Below are 18750 nucleotides of genomic sequence, written 5' to 3'. Positions count from 1 at the left end.
AAAAACAAATGTTATACTTGCCTGGGGGCAAGAGGACAGGGTGGAAGGGGAAAGGGTGGAAGCTGCATATTAAAAGGATTTCTATGCATTCTATGAATGAAGGTAAACAAACCTTGTCTGTGCAGCAGCCCCCCTCTAATACTTACCTAAACCTGTTCTTTCTCCAGCACTGTGCATGTCCCCCGCTGCTGTCAATCCCATCCAGTTAGCTAATGAGGGGTGAGGGGGGTGAGAGGAGAGCAGCAGCTCAGCTCCGGTGCTCCCATTGCATGCTGCTTGCTCTGTGGGCACTCAGCAGGAGAGAGGGGCCAGGAGCGCTGGCGGAGGACCCGAGAAGAGGAGGATCGGGGTTGCTCTGTGCAAAACCACTGCACAGAGTAGGTAAGTATGACATGTCTGTTGTTTTTTAAAAAGAAAAATGCCTTTATTATCACTTTAACTATATATATATATATATATATATATATAAAACTGCATCTTCTTTGTGTGAAAGCCTATAAGGTACACTTCGATTCCTTCACATATGCAGCATTGTATAGAAGCAAGAAACTTCTGACAAATGAATTCAGGTGTGCATAGCATTATGTAAGCAGCAGTTTTTCACGTGGATGCAGCAGGTCAACCCTAGCAAAGTTATAAGACAATAACCAGGTTTACCACTGCCCCATTTCAACACCACTGAAATTTTGCCTGCCTCTTAAGCCAACAATTTTTCCATTGCTAGGGCCTGCTCTTCTACACTTGGAACATTAAAATAGAAAGCAAGCCTCATAATAAGATAGTTTTTATGCACATATGACATACATATACAATTATTGTTTCACTTCACTAAATTAATGATATCTGAGCATTTGTTATGGCTTACTGCAATTCCCACTTTGTCAATGCTCTTTGCACTGCTTTAGGGAATAAGACTATATTTGGTTACCAGACCCGTATGGAGTGATTTACATAGGTTAGTAGACAAGTAGCAGTAGAAAAAAGTATGCTTAGGATCTCTAGGCCTAGGCAGTGTAACAATAGATATGGTAGCTATGTCATTGCACCTAAAAGTGGACCTAGAAATAGACATAATTTCTCATGTTACCTCCATGCATGCTAAGTAATGTGTAACACTTTTTATTACCCCTTACAGATCAGAGTACTCCCCTTAGCAACATTTCCTTCTATTTTCCTTGCTTAACCACTTGCCAACTGTCCAGTAGTAATTTTACTGCTGGCCATCGGCTCTCCTGGGCACCCCGAAATACCTATATATCGCTCTGAACCTCCTGCCTCTCATGCTATGGTTAGTCACAGCATAAGTTCATCAACAGGCTCAAAGGCAATGATTTTGGCTGTGAACCTGCTGATTGCTGTGGCCAATCAAAGTACAGGTCAGTGCGTGTTACTAAACCCATATCTGGCTGTTTTTTTCTCCCTGATTTCGTTTACTGTTCAGAGTTGAAATCAGGAAGAAAAGCCAGCCAGTCTGTGAGTAAAATCATCACACATACACTTAGGCACACAGTTAACCCTTTAATTTCCCTCCTGATCACCCTTGTCACCCAGCCAGTTAAGTCTTACTCTAAACCTGGTACACTACAGTTGTTTATTGCACGAAAAAAAACTGACAGCTTCGGTCGGGAACCACTGTAATAACCATGCAAGGTTAGTCCAGCGACGTTGAGCTGTTGTTTTCTGACAGGGGGGCAGCCCCCCACCAGAACACTCCAATCAACGCTCTCTGCCATTGGCTGAGAGCACTGATTGGGAATCGGTCGCCTGCTGGTTTTCTAGCATGCACGTCCGGCAAGCACATACACACGGGCAGAATGTCGGCCCATTGGCAAATGTCTCCCATCATTCTGCCCATGTGTACGGGGCTTGAGAAATGCTTCCTCTTGCCTGCAGCAGATTTATGACATCATCACAACCTAGGAAATATCACTTCACTGGAACCTAAGAACTGTTCTTTATTGATAGATAGTTAAGCATTTTTAAACATAATAATATAATAATATAATAAAAAAATAATAATTATACTGTTGCTGTATATTGTGATAAGTCTGTCATTTATTTTTTATGTCTAGCATAATTGCTGATACATAATTCAGTTAACAGAATATATTTTGAAGAGATACAGTATATGATTCCATGAAAAATGTGAAACTCCTCTTCCATGTCCATGATCTATACTAAAACAGTACATGTAGGAACAACTTCATGTAGGGATACAGAAGTGATAATTAATTACATTTTAGAGTAAAGACATGCAATCATTGCAATGTCTCTTGTTATGAACACAATTAGAAAATGTATCACTTAAGTCCTGCAGGCTTATTAAAAGGGAAGTGCAAAGTGGAATTACTATATTCAACGTCATAGCAACAGATTAAATATTTTTGTCGCCTAGCTTTAGCAAAGTAGACATCATAATGAAAGCTATGCGTTGGTATACATATTTTAACTTCAATCAAGAGGGTTAGTATCTCTGTTGCTGTTTTTTTTTTCTAATTTCTGTCTGTGTCACTGTTGGTTTGACCCCCCCCCCCCTTACTTCCTAATGATGACCACACAGTAAGTGAGGGTAATTTCTCCAACATGGACATAGCAATAAAATCTGACAGTTCGCACCTTTCCATATTCTGTCTTAAAGCGGAGTTCCGGCCTCAAAATTTTTTTTCCATAAAAATACCCCCTGGGACAGTCAGGGCTAGTGCATTTCAGCAATGATAGCCTCTGAACTGTCCCCGGGTTCACTTATCTTTTAGAAGAAATACTTACCTTGAAAATGTCTTGTCCAACACTGCCATCTCTGGTGTGGGCAGCTGAAGCCAGAGCGTCCTCTTTGGTGTCCTCTTTGATGATGTCGGAGTCCCAGAATGCCCTGCACCGGCCCTGCTCGTCACTTCTGGTGCCGGCGCGGCATGCCCAGAAGCTGTTTAGCAGGGAATGACGCGCCTGCACTGGAAGTGACGAGCAGGGCCGGTGAAGGTGCATTGAATCCTGGTAGCAATGACGTTCGACTCCCAGGAGTCAATGCAAGCAGGAAGTGACGTGCGGGCCGTGGCCGCAGAGGGAGGAAGTGGAAGGAAGGTAAGTATATTTTCTTCAAAGACAAGGTAAGTAAAGCAAATAAAAAATTGTGATTATTCAATTCTTTTTCAGGTTACTTAGAGCAAGCGGATGTCAAATTTTTGTTTTGAGGCTGCAACTCCACTTTAATTTAAAAAAAAAAAAAATCAGCATTTGTGTCCCTGATAGAACACTATTGACATTACTATTTTGTCAATATAACCTGCGTAGTCTAAAAACCTAGAATAAACAAAAGTTTTTTTATTTTTTATTTGATTTGGATTATAGGAAACCTGCCATGAGAGAGGCATGGAAGTGAAAAAAGCTAGTTGCCTGCCCGTAATCTTGATGCTCTGGTTTCTTCAATGCTTTCTGAATCACTGACTTGGAACCAGTATAGATATAGGGCCAATTCACACCACATGCAGTCCAGTGTATTTTTATTCTGCATTAAAAATGCACAAAAAGCAGGTTATATGGTTTGCAATAGCATTGTTCACACCAGTGCTTGCAGTTCCAGAGCATTCTAGTTCCAGAAAAAAAAGTAGAACATGCTGCATTTTTCCTGCACTGGACTGTACTGGAACTCTGTAAAACGCTTAAAAACACACTGGAACGCACCTAAATGCACCAAAAATGCAATGGAACACACATCCTTAGCCATAAGGTTAAAAAAAAGAGAGGGAAAAAATTCCCTGGACTGCATTAAAAACGCATCATAAAAGTACTGGAACGCATCAAAAAACGTGCATGCAGAAAAGCATCTGGAACACATCCGGATTGCGTTTCTATGGTGTGAACTGGCCCATAGTAATTTCTGATTTTCTTTCTGACATACATTTACTGCATCTTACTGTATCCTTGTTTTGGGTATGCAACTCTCAAGGCTGCCAGGCAACAAGCATTTTTAGAAAAGATTGGCAATGACAGCCCTGTATTTCTCTCATGATAGGTGATTGTACATAGCGGGAGCCGGTCAGCAAGTCCTTCCCAAGAATTCATGGCCAGGACATGCTGATTGGCTGTGTACATTCACAGCCCAGAGCCCTATGTTGACATTCAACACAGAGCTCTGTACAATAGGAATGATCTGAGTTTCATTCATTGCTGCCTACTTCTGGGTTTTAAGGTGCCCCCACCAGCACCTTGAGACAATCAACACCAAGATTTTTCCCTTACTACACTTTTATACAAAACTACTGATATATTTTTACAATTCTAACATCACTACCTACAAAGTACTAAAAAAAGATTTTCAATTATCATTTTTAGAATCATATTTAAAGTGCAGTTCTGGCCTCAAAAACAACTTTTCACCATCCGCTTGCATTAATGTACCTGAAAAAGAATTGGATAATTTAAATTTTTTTTTTTTTATTTACTTACCTTGTTTTTAGAGAAAATATACTTACCTTCCTTCCTCTTCCTCCCTCTGCGGCTGCCCGCGCCTTCTCTTCCTACTTGCATTGACTCCTGGGAGATGAGCATCATCGCTCACAGGAGTCAATGCGCCTGCACCGACCCCGCTCGTCAGTTCCGGTGCAGGCATGTCATTCCCTGCTAAACAGCTTCTGGTCATGCCCAGAAGCTGTGCAGGGATAACACGCCTGCCCCGGGAGTGATGAGCAGGGCCGGTGCAGGGCATTCTGGGACTCCAACATCACCGAAGAGGACACCGAAGAGGATGCTTCGGCTTCGGCTGCTCACACCTGAGATGGCAGAGCTGGACAAGACATTTTCAAGGTAAGTATTTCTTCTAAAAGGTAAGTGAAACAAGGGAAAGGTCAGAGGCTATCATTTATGAAATGCACTAAAAACTGTATTTTTATCAAAAAAAAAATTTTCAGGGTGGAAATCCACTTTAAGAATACTTTATATACATTTATGTTACTTTTGCATTCAATTGTTATGTAAAAATGTATCTTTGTAAAAAAAAAAAAGAATACGCTTAAAATAAAACTAACATTTCTGTAGTCCTTAAAATGTTAAATGCTAAAGTTCTCATGTAACTTCATTGAGTGGATAAGTTAGCTGCGGCATTTAATTTAACACTTTTATTTGGTGGCTCCTCAGTTTGCTAGAAGTTCAGGACATTCCTTTGGTTTCCAATACATTTATACCATCTTGTACTTACACAAACTCCTAGATCAGCCGAGCGGCTGAATTTTCTAACTTTCCATCTTGTAAGACAAAACCACCTGGTAGTTCTCTTTCCTGCTTTGCATCACTACAAATGTATCATCTTATTCAGACATTGATGTAATAAAATGCTCTCTCAGTCTCAGTCCTGGCAATTCTTTGTGAGCCTAATTCACTTTCAAGTGTAAGGCTATTGCGCCATGCATTGCTTAATTAACGCCACGGCAGAGATGGTCTTTGATAAATAATGCAAAGTCATTTTAAAAATCTGTGGATCCTTTTAATTGTTGTGCACTTTTCTTGTGCTGAATATTAATACGTCTGCAAAATGATTGCTGAATAAAAATATTATCCGCGCAATGAAGCCTCTATAACAAGGTGAAAAGGTAAGCACTTGAATAGCATTGAAAAGAAGATTGGCATGTATTTATCTCTAATGCACTTAATCAAGATCTACAAGCAAACCGTGCATGGTGATGGAAGATACTTAATCTTTTATTATTACATAAATTTTAATAGCAAGTTTTGGTAATCAGTAGCTTAGAAGTACCTATTAGAAGTGAATAAATGCAAGCGCAAAGCAAGAGGGTAGCCCTTTTCTGTTCTTTTATACATTTTTACAATTCTAAGGAACTCATCAGTGGCAGAAAAACTAGCGTACGGTCTTCCTTGGCTCATATATATGTATATTATCTTCACCTACTGTGGCATATCAACTGCCAAGCTTGTTATCTGGCTCTAGCCTCCCATTAGCAGAATCCCTGGTGGAAAGCCGTTTCTCTACATTATATTGTAATGCTCTTGTTAATGATAAATTGATGAAGAGCTGCTTTTTTAGATTAGGTGAGTGGTCCTTTGATAATGGGGTTGGACTCAAGCCAGGGGTTTTATTCAACTTTGCCTGGAGGGTGAGAACTAACTAAAATATTCCTTTCTTGCATTCACTTAGAAAGTGAGACAGTCAAAGAATTTGTGCTTCACCTTTTTAGATGAGAAAATTAAAAGTCTATTCGGCAAAGTCTTGCATTTTGTTTCCACTTGCCTTTTTTTTTTTTTTAAGGCGGCATGTAATTAATTTAAAATGGATGTTATGTACATTATACTTTAATTAAACTGACTTTTTTTTTCAGTATTGACATTGACAGATAAAAATGGTGTTAAATGCTCGTTGGAATTCATTGAGCAGGAAATGCGAAGCTATTAAGCATTGAAATTATTATTTTAATGTAACTTAACTTGCAAAGGATGATTATGCAGGCGGATGTTATAAGAAAATGCAGCACCCAGTGTGAACAGGCAGCCTTGAGTCAAATATATTTTTGTAATGCATTTTTTTCACTAATATTTTATTAACACGCTACTTCAGCTAAAACACAGAGACTATTACATTTTTTAGCCTTGCAACTTAATTTATTACGTTTTTGAAAATCCTCCACAAACCGTGATTTGTTCATATTTGGGGAATATTTAATTAACCCATAAACTTGACTGTTAGATTTTAGCAATCAGTATAAACACTTCTGTTTTAAATCTGATGCTAATATATATAGTATCTCACAAAAGGGAGTACACCCCTACATTTTTTGTAAATATTTTATTAGATCTTTTCATGTGACAACACTGAAGAAATGACACTTTGCTACAATGTAAAGTAGTGAGTGTACAGCTTGTATAACAGTGTAAATTTGCTGTCCCCTCAAAATAACTCAACAGCCATTAATGTCTAAACCACTGGCAACAGAAATGAGTACACCCCTAAGTGAAAATGTCCAAATTGGGACCATTTAACCTTTTTCCCTCCCTGCTGTCATGTGACTCATTCGTGTTACAAGGTCTCAGGTGTGAATGGGGAGCAGGTGTGTTAAATTTGGTGTTATCGCTCTCACTCTCTCATACCGGTCACTGCAAGTTCAACATGGCACCTCATGACAAGGATCTGAAAATAAAATGTTAGCTCTACATAAAGATGGCCTAGGCTATAAGAAGATTGCCAAGATCCTGAAACTGAACTTCAGCATGGTGGCCAAGACCATACAGTGGTTTAACCACTTCTGGACCGGAAGGATTTGCCCCCTCAATGACCAGGCCATTTTTTTGCGATTCAGCACTGCGTTACTTTAACAGAAAATTGTGAGGTCGTGCGATGCTGTACCCAAATACAATTGATGTCCTTTTTTCCCACAAATAGAGCTTTCTATAAAAAAAAAAAAGAGCGAAAATTTTGAAAAAAACGGCATATTTTTTACTTTCTGCAATTAAACATTCCCAATAAAAAAATTTTAAAAATTACATTTTTTTTATCAGTTTAGGCCAATTTGTATTCTGCTACATATTTTTGGTAAAAAAACATACCAAAAAGCATATTTTAATTGGTTTGCGCAAAAGTTATAGTGTTTACAAACTACGGGATAGATTTTTGGACTTTTTATTTATTTATTTTTTATTAGTAATGGCGGCGATCTGTGATTTTTAGCGGAACTGCGACATTGCGGCCGGCAGATCGGACCCCTAACTGACATTTTTGACACTTTTTTTGGGGACCAGTGACACTAATACAGTAATCAGTGCTAAATGATATGCACTGTTACTGTATAAATGACACTGGCAGGGAAGGGGTTAATACTGGGGGTGATCAAAGGGGTTAAATGTATGCCTGTATGCTTACTGACTGTGTTTGTGTTGGGGGGGGGGGTTCTGTGACAGGCACAGACAGATCACAGTTTCAGCTTAGTTGAAACAAATGATCTGTCCCTGCCTGTCTGACAGAAGATCCGCCTGCTTTGTTTATATAAGCAGGTGGGTCTTCTCTCAGTTTCCCGGACGATCGTGGGAGGGCAGCGGCAATAGCCGCCGCTCCTCCCATGGCCCGCCTCCCGATGTGTTTAAAAAAACCCCACCGCCACCGAAACCACATGCTCTCCAGTCATGTAGTACTACGTGACTTGATGCAGCTGAGCCGCCCTGCGGCAGTAAAAAGGCGGTGGGCAGTCGGCAAGTGGTTACCTGGACAGGTTTCACTCAGAGCAGGCCTCGCCATGGTCGACCAAAGGAGTTGAGTGCACGTGCTCAGCATCATATCCAGAGGTTTTCTTTGGGAAATAGATGTTTGAGTGCTGCCAGCATTGCTGCAAAGGTTGAAGTGGTGGGGGGTCACCCTGTCAGTGCTCAGACCATATGCCGCACACTGCATCAAATTCATCTGCATAGCTGTCGTCCCAGAAGGAAGCCTCTTCTAAAGATGATGCACAAGAATGCTCGCAAACAGTTTGCTGAAGACAAGCAGACTAAGGACATGAATTACTGAAACCATGTCCTATGGTCTGATTAGACCAAGATAAACTTATTTGGTTCAGATGGTGTCAAGCGTGTGTGGCGGCAACCAGGTGAGGAGTACAAAGACAAGTGTGTCTTGCCTACAGTGAAGCATGGTGGTGAAAGTGTCATGGTCTGGGGCTGCATGAGGACTGCCTGCACTGGGGAGCTACAGTTCATTGAGGGAACCATGAATGCCAACATGTACTGTGACATACTGAAGCAGAGCATGATCCTCTCCCTTCGGAGACTGGGCCGAAGGGCTGATTAGAAAATTACCCCAAACACACCTCCAAGATGACCACTGCCTTGCTAAAGAAGCTGAGGGTAAAGGGGATGGACTGGCCAGGCATATCTCCAGACCCAAACTCTATTGAGCACCTTTGGGGTATCCTCAAATGGAAGGTGGAGGAGCACAAGGTCTCTAATATCCACCAGCTCCAGGATGTTATGGAGGAGTGGAAAAGGACTCCAATGGCAACCTGTGAATCTCTGGTGAACTCCATGCCCAAGAGGGTTAAAGCAGTGCTGGAAAATAATGGTGGTCACACAAAATATTTACACTTGCAATTTTGACATTTTCACTTAGGGGTGTACTCACTTTTGTTGCCATCGGTTTAGACATAAATGGCTGTGTGTTGAGTTTTTTTGAGGGAACAGCAAAGTTGCACTGTTATACAAGCTGTATACTCACTACTTTACATTGTATCAAAGTGTAATTTCTTCAGTATTGTCACGTGAAAAGATATAATAAAATGTTTACAAAAATGTGAGGGGTGTAATCACTTTTGTGAGATACTGTACATGTTTTTACGCCTTGTATTTGCATTGCTTGTTAGAGGCGGTGCATCCAAAGTAACAATGGTTGGCTAAAACTTTAAATGTAGCATCAGGCTTTACCATAAAACCATCAGGTTCATTCTGAGGTAAAGTTTGCCTAAAAGGGACAATTTGCCTAAATGACGAGCCAAGTCCATATCACTAAATATGTAAATTAGTCCAAAGACAGTAAAGTCACAGTGCTGCCACTACAGGAACATCGCCTGTATTACATTACCACATTGATAAATTATTTTTATTCTTCCTTTTTAGCATAGTAGCTAATTTGGAAGGATACTATTGCATTATTGAGTCACCAATGTTTGTGAAATAGGACAATGCCAGTTGTCTGATGGACTAGATCACCCTCCCTATTTCTCTTGTTAGTTATAAAGAGTATGGTGGGCTAAATCTTCCTCTTTATATTTCATGGTAGTTATGAGTAGAGTCTGAAGGGGTACATGGAGGGGTACATTGCCCTCCTTATATCTCATAGTGACTCCAGCAGTAAGCAATGGTTTATTATTTCCTCTTCTATCGTAGCAGGAGCAGGAGCAGCAGGAGTGTCTTTGAGGGTTTCTTACTAATTTGACTGTTTTTTCTGTAAAATAAGAAAATGTAAAACTTAGGGAAGGAGAGACCACTCCTAACTGACTTGGCAGGTGTGCAGGCCTTACGGCTTAAATACACAATTTTCACTGGAGTGCCTGGAAGACAAAATAAACTATCAGTCAACAAGTGCTTCAAGCAGGGCCTTAAAAAATGAACCTGCTTCTGAAAATAGTAGTCATAAGGGTATGGGAAGCATATCATGGGAACCATTAAAATCAAAACCATTAAAAGTCCTGTGGCCCACTCAGTGCTATTACTTTCGGTAGGTTTTTGGGTTTGGAAAATAGTGAGTTTTTCATGTTAAGGTCATTACAAAGGACAAGGAAGGGACCTCCACACATGGAAAGGCTTCTTCACTATAAGCGCTGTGATATTGTGGAATAATCACCCTCAACAACTAGTTCTTGCCAGCTCAGTGATTGTTTAAAAAAGAGCTGGATGCATTTCTAATGCACAAAATCTAACTGTATATTAACAACTTCTAGACTGGAAGATTTTTCCCCTAAATGACTAGACCATTTGTTTGCGATTTGGCACTGTGTTATTTTAACAGACAATTGCGTGGTCGTGCAACACTGTACCCAAATAAAATGAATGTCCTTTCTTTCCCACAAATAGAGATTTATTTTGGTGGTATTTGATCACCTGTGCAATTTTTATTTTTTGCAAAAAAAGAGCGACAATTCTAAAAAAAAATATTTTTCACTTTCTGCTATATAACATTCCCAAAAAAAATTTAAAATATTTTTTTTCATCATTTTAAGCCAATTTGTATTCTGCTACAAATTTTTGGTAAAAAAATTCCCAATAAGTGTATTTTGATTGGTTTGCACAAAAGTTATCGCGTCTACAAAATAGGGGAAAGATTTATGTAATTTTTATTTATTTATTTTAAACAGCGGCTGGTCAGCAAGTGGTTAACATTTATAGGTAATACCACCATAGTTTTTTTTAATCCAGGCAATATCCAATTGCCTTCTGGGGGATAAGGAAGGAATATACTTTTCCCCCTCTGGAGCAACTTGGACCATGCATTTTAGGTGTTTTTTTGCCTTCCTTTGGGTCAACTATGGATATAGAATTCTGTATATGGAGGTTATGTATTTTTTTCTGTTGGTTGAACTAGATGGACTTGTGTCTTTTTCAACCTAACTGTGTAACTAACAGAATTTCACCTTATTCATTCTGGTGAAAATGTCCTTGAAAAGTGCAACTTCCTTTGCAAAGTGAACAGACTATTTACTTTTAGTAAATCAACCCCAGTAGCTGCAATCACTGTTTGGCTGATATTTATCTACCCGGCTCCTTAGATTTTTGGATAAAAGGATGTCAGGTGGTAGGGTGCTGACAGGACCACCCACTACTTCAATTTCAGTCGGCCTATTTGGCTAAAATTCGATCAGTGTATGGCCAGCTTCAGTCCACCCTCTCCCTGGGATCACTCTGTACAACAAAGTTTTCTATCTTTTCAGAAAGTTAGAGGCAGCAATTTGGCTGATCTGTATGAGACTGTGAGATTTTACATTGGTAGATCACAAAGTGAGGGGCAGAAGCAGGAGGTTGAACTGTGTGATATGATTGCACACACAGCTAATAGCATACAGACCTCATCCACATCTTCGCCATCAAAACACGTAGGGAAGGAGACACACTGTTTGTAAATTTCAGGTTAAGGGCAGTTGTGGAGTATCCTAGGACACCTACCCCTGCACTGCATGGAAAGTACACCTATTCTGCAGCTTGAAGGCATTTGGGAGCTTGATGTAAAAGCACACCTTATTTAACTGCATAGATTGTAAATGAATCAATGAGTAAAATGACCCCATTTTCTTTTATGGTTATCATACAGTGAACCAAACCTCTTCAGTTGTGTAGTTATTGTATTCAGTAATGTAGGGGCATTGTTACCTGCACTGACTGTTAGCTGGGTAGCAGAAATTTAGTGTCAGTGGGCCATAGACACCGATTTTTTATATGTGCTAACCAATTATCTCTCCAGCTTTCACATCAAGCTCAATTCACAAAGAGTTATTTTCCTCTTAAAATCTGAGATAAAAAAATGCTACTAAAATAAAGCACGAGATACTTCATCAAAATGTGAGGTATTTTACTCATGAAACTATTATTTATTTTTATGACGTGATGTCCAGTGGGATAGATACAGTGGAGAAGGATTAAAACCCCTGTCAGCAGGACTGCTGTTAGAAATTCCGGGGCCTTGTACAGACTACCTGGCAGGGCCCCCCCAAGAGAATATTAAAGATATATTTAGCTAAAATTACAACAAAATCACTATTATCAGACACAAATATAACATAACTCGCATAATTCCTGCTAAATCTAAAAAAAAACTAAGTTAAATAAAAAAGAAGACGAGATGAGAAAAATATACAGGCTGGGCAGTTGGAGTTCAGTGATCAGAGAGATAGAGAGAGAGAGAAACAAAGTTACAATTTACAAATAAACTCCTAAGCAGAGAGAAGTGCTGGGAGGGGGGCCCACACAAGGGAGGGGGATTAGTGAGGGACAACTGTCTCTTTCTCAACAGATAAAAGCTGATAGCAGGGAGAGGGACAGATCAGATTCAGGTGCTGGAGGAAGATTTCTGTATTTGTTGTCCATCACTTATCCCCCTCTCTGTGTGGGCCCCCCTGTGTGCTCGGGCCCCCTACAAGAGGGCTGATGGTCCCCCCCCTATCAGCGGCCCTGCCTGTCAGTTTTTAGTGCCGTTAAAGAAGTAAAATTATTTAAACCTAAGAAGTATGGCAACTCACTAAGGAGGTGCGGTCAAAAAAAAAAAGGTGACTGGAATACCAGTCAAAGTTAAATTAGGTGAATACAAAATATCTTAAATACAGTACAAAATTTCCTTTTAGTTTTATAAAGTATTCACCAAGTGTTTTTGGTTTGTGAGGTAATAAACTCAAAGAAAATTGAAATTTTCAGCATCTCATGAGATAATTGAAAAAAATGTGTCACATGATTCAATTATCATGACCATTAAATATCATGGCCAGAATCATATTAGATCAATTGGAGGTGTGGCACTGTGGCATACAGTTAGCTGTTGTTCCAATGACAGTGTTCTGCTTCTATTATGGTTGAGAGAATGCTGTAGACACTGTAGACAATTAAAGAATAAATAAATACTATTTTATTTTTTTAGTTTTAGGTTTATTTTACAGTCTGTTCTAATGGGGAGATTTCTCTTATCTTTTTTGTATGTAGACACAACAGCAAGTGAGAGGACAACGTTTCGAAGTGAAGCAAAACATCACATTTCAAAATGTTGGATTTTTTCTCACTTTCAATTCAGGTGACTATGGTTATTAGGATTAACAGAGAGAGTGAATCTCTTCATTAGAGACACAGACAGCAATAAAGCCTTTTATGAGGTTTCTAACCTTTCCTCCACTCTGTCCAGAAGTGAATCAACTTTTAGTCCCAATGGGAGATGGATATATTGACTCTAAAGGGAAGAATATTCTAATATTTTAGACTGCAGTGACTTTTTACCACCTACTAGACGAGATTTGTAGTGAGTGTTGTTAGGAGTGTTCTTTCTTTTGAGAAGTTTGCCTTACCTAGCCAATGAACATTTACAGTCAGTTTTATGCAGGGAAAAGAAGAAAGAAGTGTGAGGCAAACGGTAACCAGCTCTTACTGTGAAGAAACATTTCCATGTGTTATATACGTGCATATCTTAATAGGATATACACTATATTATTAAAAGTATTGGGACACCTGCCTTTACACGCACATGAACTTTATTGGCATCCCCGCCTTAGCCTGTAGGGTTCAATATTGAGTTGACCCACCGTTTCCAGCCATTAAAGCTTTAATTCTTATTGGAAGGCTGTCCACAAGGTTTAGGAGTGTGTCTATGGGAATGTTTGACCATTCTTCTAGAAGCGCATTTTTAAAGTCAGGCACTGCTGTAGGATGAAAAGGCATGGCTCTCGGTTTCCACTCTAATTCAACCCAAAGGTGTTCTATTGGGTTTAGGTCAGGACTCTGTGCAGGCCAGTCAAGTTCCTCCACCACAAACTCACTAATCCATGTCTTTATGGACCTTGCTTTGTGCACTGTTCCAAATCAATTAGTGGAGTGGGGATTATAGTGTGGGGTTGTTTTTCAGGGGTTGGGCTTGGCCCCTTAGTTCCAGTAAAGGTAACTCTTAAGGCTTCAGCATACTTAGACATTTTGGACAATTTCATGCTCCTAACTTTGTGGGAACAGTTTGGGGTTGGCCCTTCCAGTTCCATCATGACTGCACACCAGTGCACAAAGCAAGGTCCATAAAGACATGGATGAGAGAGTTTGGGGTGGAAGAACATGACTGGCCTGCACAGAGTCCTCTCCTCAACCCGATAGAACACCTTTGGGATGAAGAAGACTGCAGACTGCGAGCCAGGCCTTCTCGTCTAACATCAGTGCCTGACCTTAGAAATGCGCTTCTAGAAGAATGGTCAAACATTCCCATAGGCAAACACCTAAACCTTGTGGACAGTGTTGCCAGAAGAGTTGAAGCTGTTCTAGCTGCAAATGGTTGGCCAACTCCATATTAAACCATTCAGACTAAGACGTGGATGCCATCAAAGTTCATGTGCGTTTAAAGGCAGGCATCCCACTACTTTTGGTAATATAGTGTATATGCAAAATTATTGCATCATTTGGGCCCATTTATTGATGCCCTTTTGACAACCTCTTTTTCTTTTTCGATTCCTCTTTTTCTTCTGTTTTTAAATACCCCCCCCCCCCAAGCACTTGCCCACAGGAATGTCTTTCTGGTAAATTGATCCAGAAAAAAAAAAATACAAATAAAGTGTAGTTTAAAAAATCCCCTTCCTGGCCCAGTTTATGAATGGGTGGTTTAGTCAGCTTTGTCAGAGCAGAAAACGTGCTCACCTTAACATCTTATCTATGGGTGTTTAAGTGAGCTTCTGTGCATCAACTCAGTTAGATTTTTGATATGATTTTAGCTAGCTGGTTGAATGGCATTTTGAGTCCCCAAGTTAGGTGCTCCAAAACAATTTTCAAAGATTTGTAATTCTGTTTAGCCTTTTGATTTACAAATCTCTTTTACTGTATAACCTGCTACAGCATTTACAGCTGTTTGTGTCATCTACTTCCTCTTTGGACAATAATTCAGGACTGTGGTAATGATAATTATTGTCTAATGAGTATGTTGGAGGTAGAGAAGTGACTTGAAAGCTGCAAAGATTAACTAGAAAATCACACAACTGGTTGGACTGAATTAGACACGTAAAACCGCAAAAAACAGTCCACACTTTTGTAAATGTAAACCATTTTTTATATGTGTATGTTAGCTCAGTAATTAGCTTTTGCCTAAAGTTCAGCTTTAATTGCAACTGAAATTAACAAAAACTTTTTTTTTCACAGTAAACAGGAATGAAAAATTTGAGAATGTGTAACCCATTTAGGACCAGACAGTATCCAGATTCCAAGGCCAGTCAATTTAGGACTGATTTTCCTTACGTCAATAGAACATTATGCAATAGACACGTTCTTGTTGATTAAGACATGCAAGTTGTTTGTTTCTGATAAAGTAACAAAGAACAGAAAATACTTACTTCTTCTTTGACTGGAGATTAATTGGCGTATTCTGACAGATAGGATTGTCCAAAAGAGGACATTCCTTTATTTAATTGGCCATTAATTTTTATTTGTAAGGGAAAAGTATTCTATCCTGTTTTTTTCAAATCTCCATATCTCATTGTGTTAAACATTTAAATCAAATTACATTGAATGTTATTTATGTATCTTTGACAATGAACACGCACTTCTTTGCATGTTTTATGGATGCATGAAATGAATATGAATAAGATACAATTTCTATACAGTCCTATAAATCCTTTCTTCTTCCTCAAGTCTTCCTCTGTGTTTGTTTATATCTTTCATGTATTTTATGTAGTATATATAAGTTGAGTTCATTAGTTGTTGTGTATCATCTTGCACATGCTGTATATATCTTTGCAAAATATTACCAGGCTATGCCACAATAATGCATCTATACAAACAGAATTATTTACTGAAAATTTCAGCCACAGGGATGTCTCATGTCCACACATGATGGCAGGACACAAAGTAGGTTCTGAAGGAGTTCTGTAACATTCTATTCCATCTATGTGCTATAGGGTAAGGGTGATGGACAAACGTTAGAACATTGAAGTTTGTTAAGTAATCCCCCTGTGCCAGACACTCAGCAATTGTGGCCCTCCAGCGTCCTGTTATTAGATGACTGCTTTTTGAGAATTTAGGTTTACCATCTGAAATCTAAGATTGTCTTGGTTTGAATTTGAGGTGATAATATGAAATGAAAAAAAAAAAAAAACAAATCTTGTGAATTCTTGCTGAAAATGGATACAAAAGTGTCCATAGTGTTATGGACATAGAGTTAGAGGTTTATGAGTAAGACTATCACATACCACATTTATTTCCAGTTTAAGCTCCAGCCACCCCACCAAAAACATAAAAGTCAACAGCTACAAAATGTAGCTACTGACTTTTAAGATTCGGACACTTACCTATCCAGGAATCCCACGATGTCGGCACCCAGCTGATTTTTCATTCGGCTTTCAGTTGCCGCCACCACTATTCCTTGTTAGGGGAACTGACAGCCGGTTCCCTACTGCTCATGCGTAAAGCGTGTTTGCTTTGTGAATATCCGGCGATGGAGGAGGGGGCCGAACTTCTGAGGGACCTCGTCATGGCGAGGTCACTCAGAAGTGGGGACGGGTACCTGTAAAAACCCTCCCCCTGCCCCGAAAGGTGCCAGAGGGAGGGGGAAGCAAACAAGTGGAGCTTCCCCTTTTGGGTGGAGCTCCACTTTAAATTAAGCTTTAATCTCCAAGGTTGAGATGATATTTTTAAGAAGCAAATCTACTCAGTAGTGATAATTCAGTACAAGGTGGTTGAAAACTGGAGAATTTCCTACATCTAAAGGCAGTCAGACATGAATCAAAACTTGGCCAGTTCAGCAGGGATCAGCCAAGTTTCAATCTATGCCTGAGCAGGCTGGTTGTACAGAAGTTGATCTACTCATTGACTTCTGTACAACCAGCCTGTCAAGTTTTTCTTGAATAATCACTTCTGCCAGCTATAGCTGACAACACTGATCTGAGTGTTCTGATGGAGGAGAAGGCTTCTCACTGTCGAAATACAATAACTCGGTGGGAGTGATTCCTCCATCCACATCGAGTGTGTGGATAGGGTAATCTGGTCATTTTTTGTTGTTGAACTCGCTGGTTGAATGAAAACAAATGATTAATGTATAGCAAGCTTAAGAATCCAATCATTGCAAAAAAGTTGAGGTTGTGCTTATTTCTACCATGTTAAATCTGGAGTGACAGCTGTTTTTATTTATTCATTTTTTAATCTGTAAGAGTTATATTAACGTTGTCATTTTTGTTTTTACTTAGGGAGCTGAGAGCTAATGATATGTACAGAGGGGAGCTGCTTTATCAAACTGGTGTCTATGGATGACTCCGTTATGCTTAAAGTGTTTATTATATCCTCAAAAGTGAAAAGCATTTAGTGCTGCAGGCCTCATCACTTTCCATGTTTGCTATGTATCTATCTTCTGCTCCCTTACCTACAATTGGTTGACAGCAGCTAGGGTCTGCACGGTTCCTAATGTACTGTACTTGTGGAGTGCTCAGGGTATGTGCTCCCCTTCCCCTAGGTTGGAGGAATTAGCCTTTACAACCTGGAGCAAGTGGCAATGAATATCCAGCTATGTAAGAGTTTGTGCATCCATAGGAAGAAAAAATATAATAGGAAAGGTTGTACAGGTTTTTTACAATCCAATAAGTGAAAAAAGTTTAGCATTTATTGGGTTAGGGTTAGGGTTAAGGGTTAGGGTTAGGGTTTAGGGGTTAGGGTTGCCTATTGCCGGTAAAGACACAGGGGATGGTTTTGACACAGGAAATGGGTCATGGACCCACCCCAAAGGTCAAAGATCAGGAGTTTTTTTTTTGTCAGAGGTCAAAGGTTATAGCTCCACCTAGTGTTGGACACAGGGAGTCGTTACAGCCAGTTGTACTTCGTGGACTGAGATGACATCACCACAGCCCGCTCTAACTGCAAAAGTCCAACATGTTTCGAATATGCATTATATAACGTTCTTCATCAGGGAGGTACCACTCTACAAGATAATGACATCAATGTCAATGAAGTGTTCAAACACTGTTTTTAACAAACTTTTGGTACACATAACCTTGTACAGCTTACATCATGAACATATACAGGTTCTCCTGTGATCTCCTGAAGAATCAACCAGGAGCTAGATATACGGCAAAGAGAAAGGGAAGTATATGCACCCAACTACAGCTAAGCCGAATAGAGACATATGTCTAAACTAAAAAATGGGGAGAGTGAAACCATCCAGCTATTTGAGTTTTCTGAGGTTAGTAAACCAAAAGGTGAATATGAATACGGTAGTACCAAAAGGGAATGATATACAATCTAACTCACTAATGGAAACTTTACACAGGGCTCCTCCTCCTCACCCATCAACCCAGACTCTCACCAACAACACTATCCACACCACTGATCCATGCATAGGCCCAAAAGGAGCCCCCACTCACCACCACACATTAACCCACATCACCACCCTACAACCAACTCACACAATAAACATCCACCCATCTCCTCTCACCTCCATTAACAACCCCCCACATTGAATAGACATAGGCATCCATCCATCACTCCCAAAAGGAGAGGCCAACATCAACAACCCTGCACGTTCACATCATATCCAAATCTCACCCTAATTAATCCACTGCCCTG

This window comes from Pelophylax lessonae (assembly GCF_965119305.1).
Source record: "Pelophylax lessonae genome assembly, chromosome: 8".
NCBI lineage: Eukaryota > Metazoa > Chordata > Amphibia > Anura > Ranidae > Pelophylax > Pelophylax lessonae.
This window is presented reverse-complemented; position numbering follows the sequence as displayed.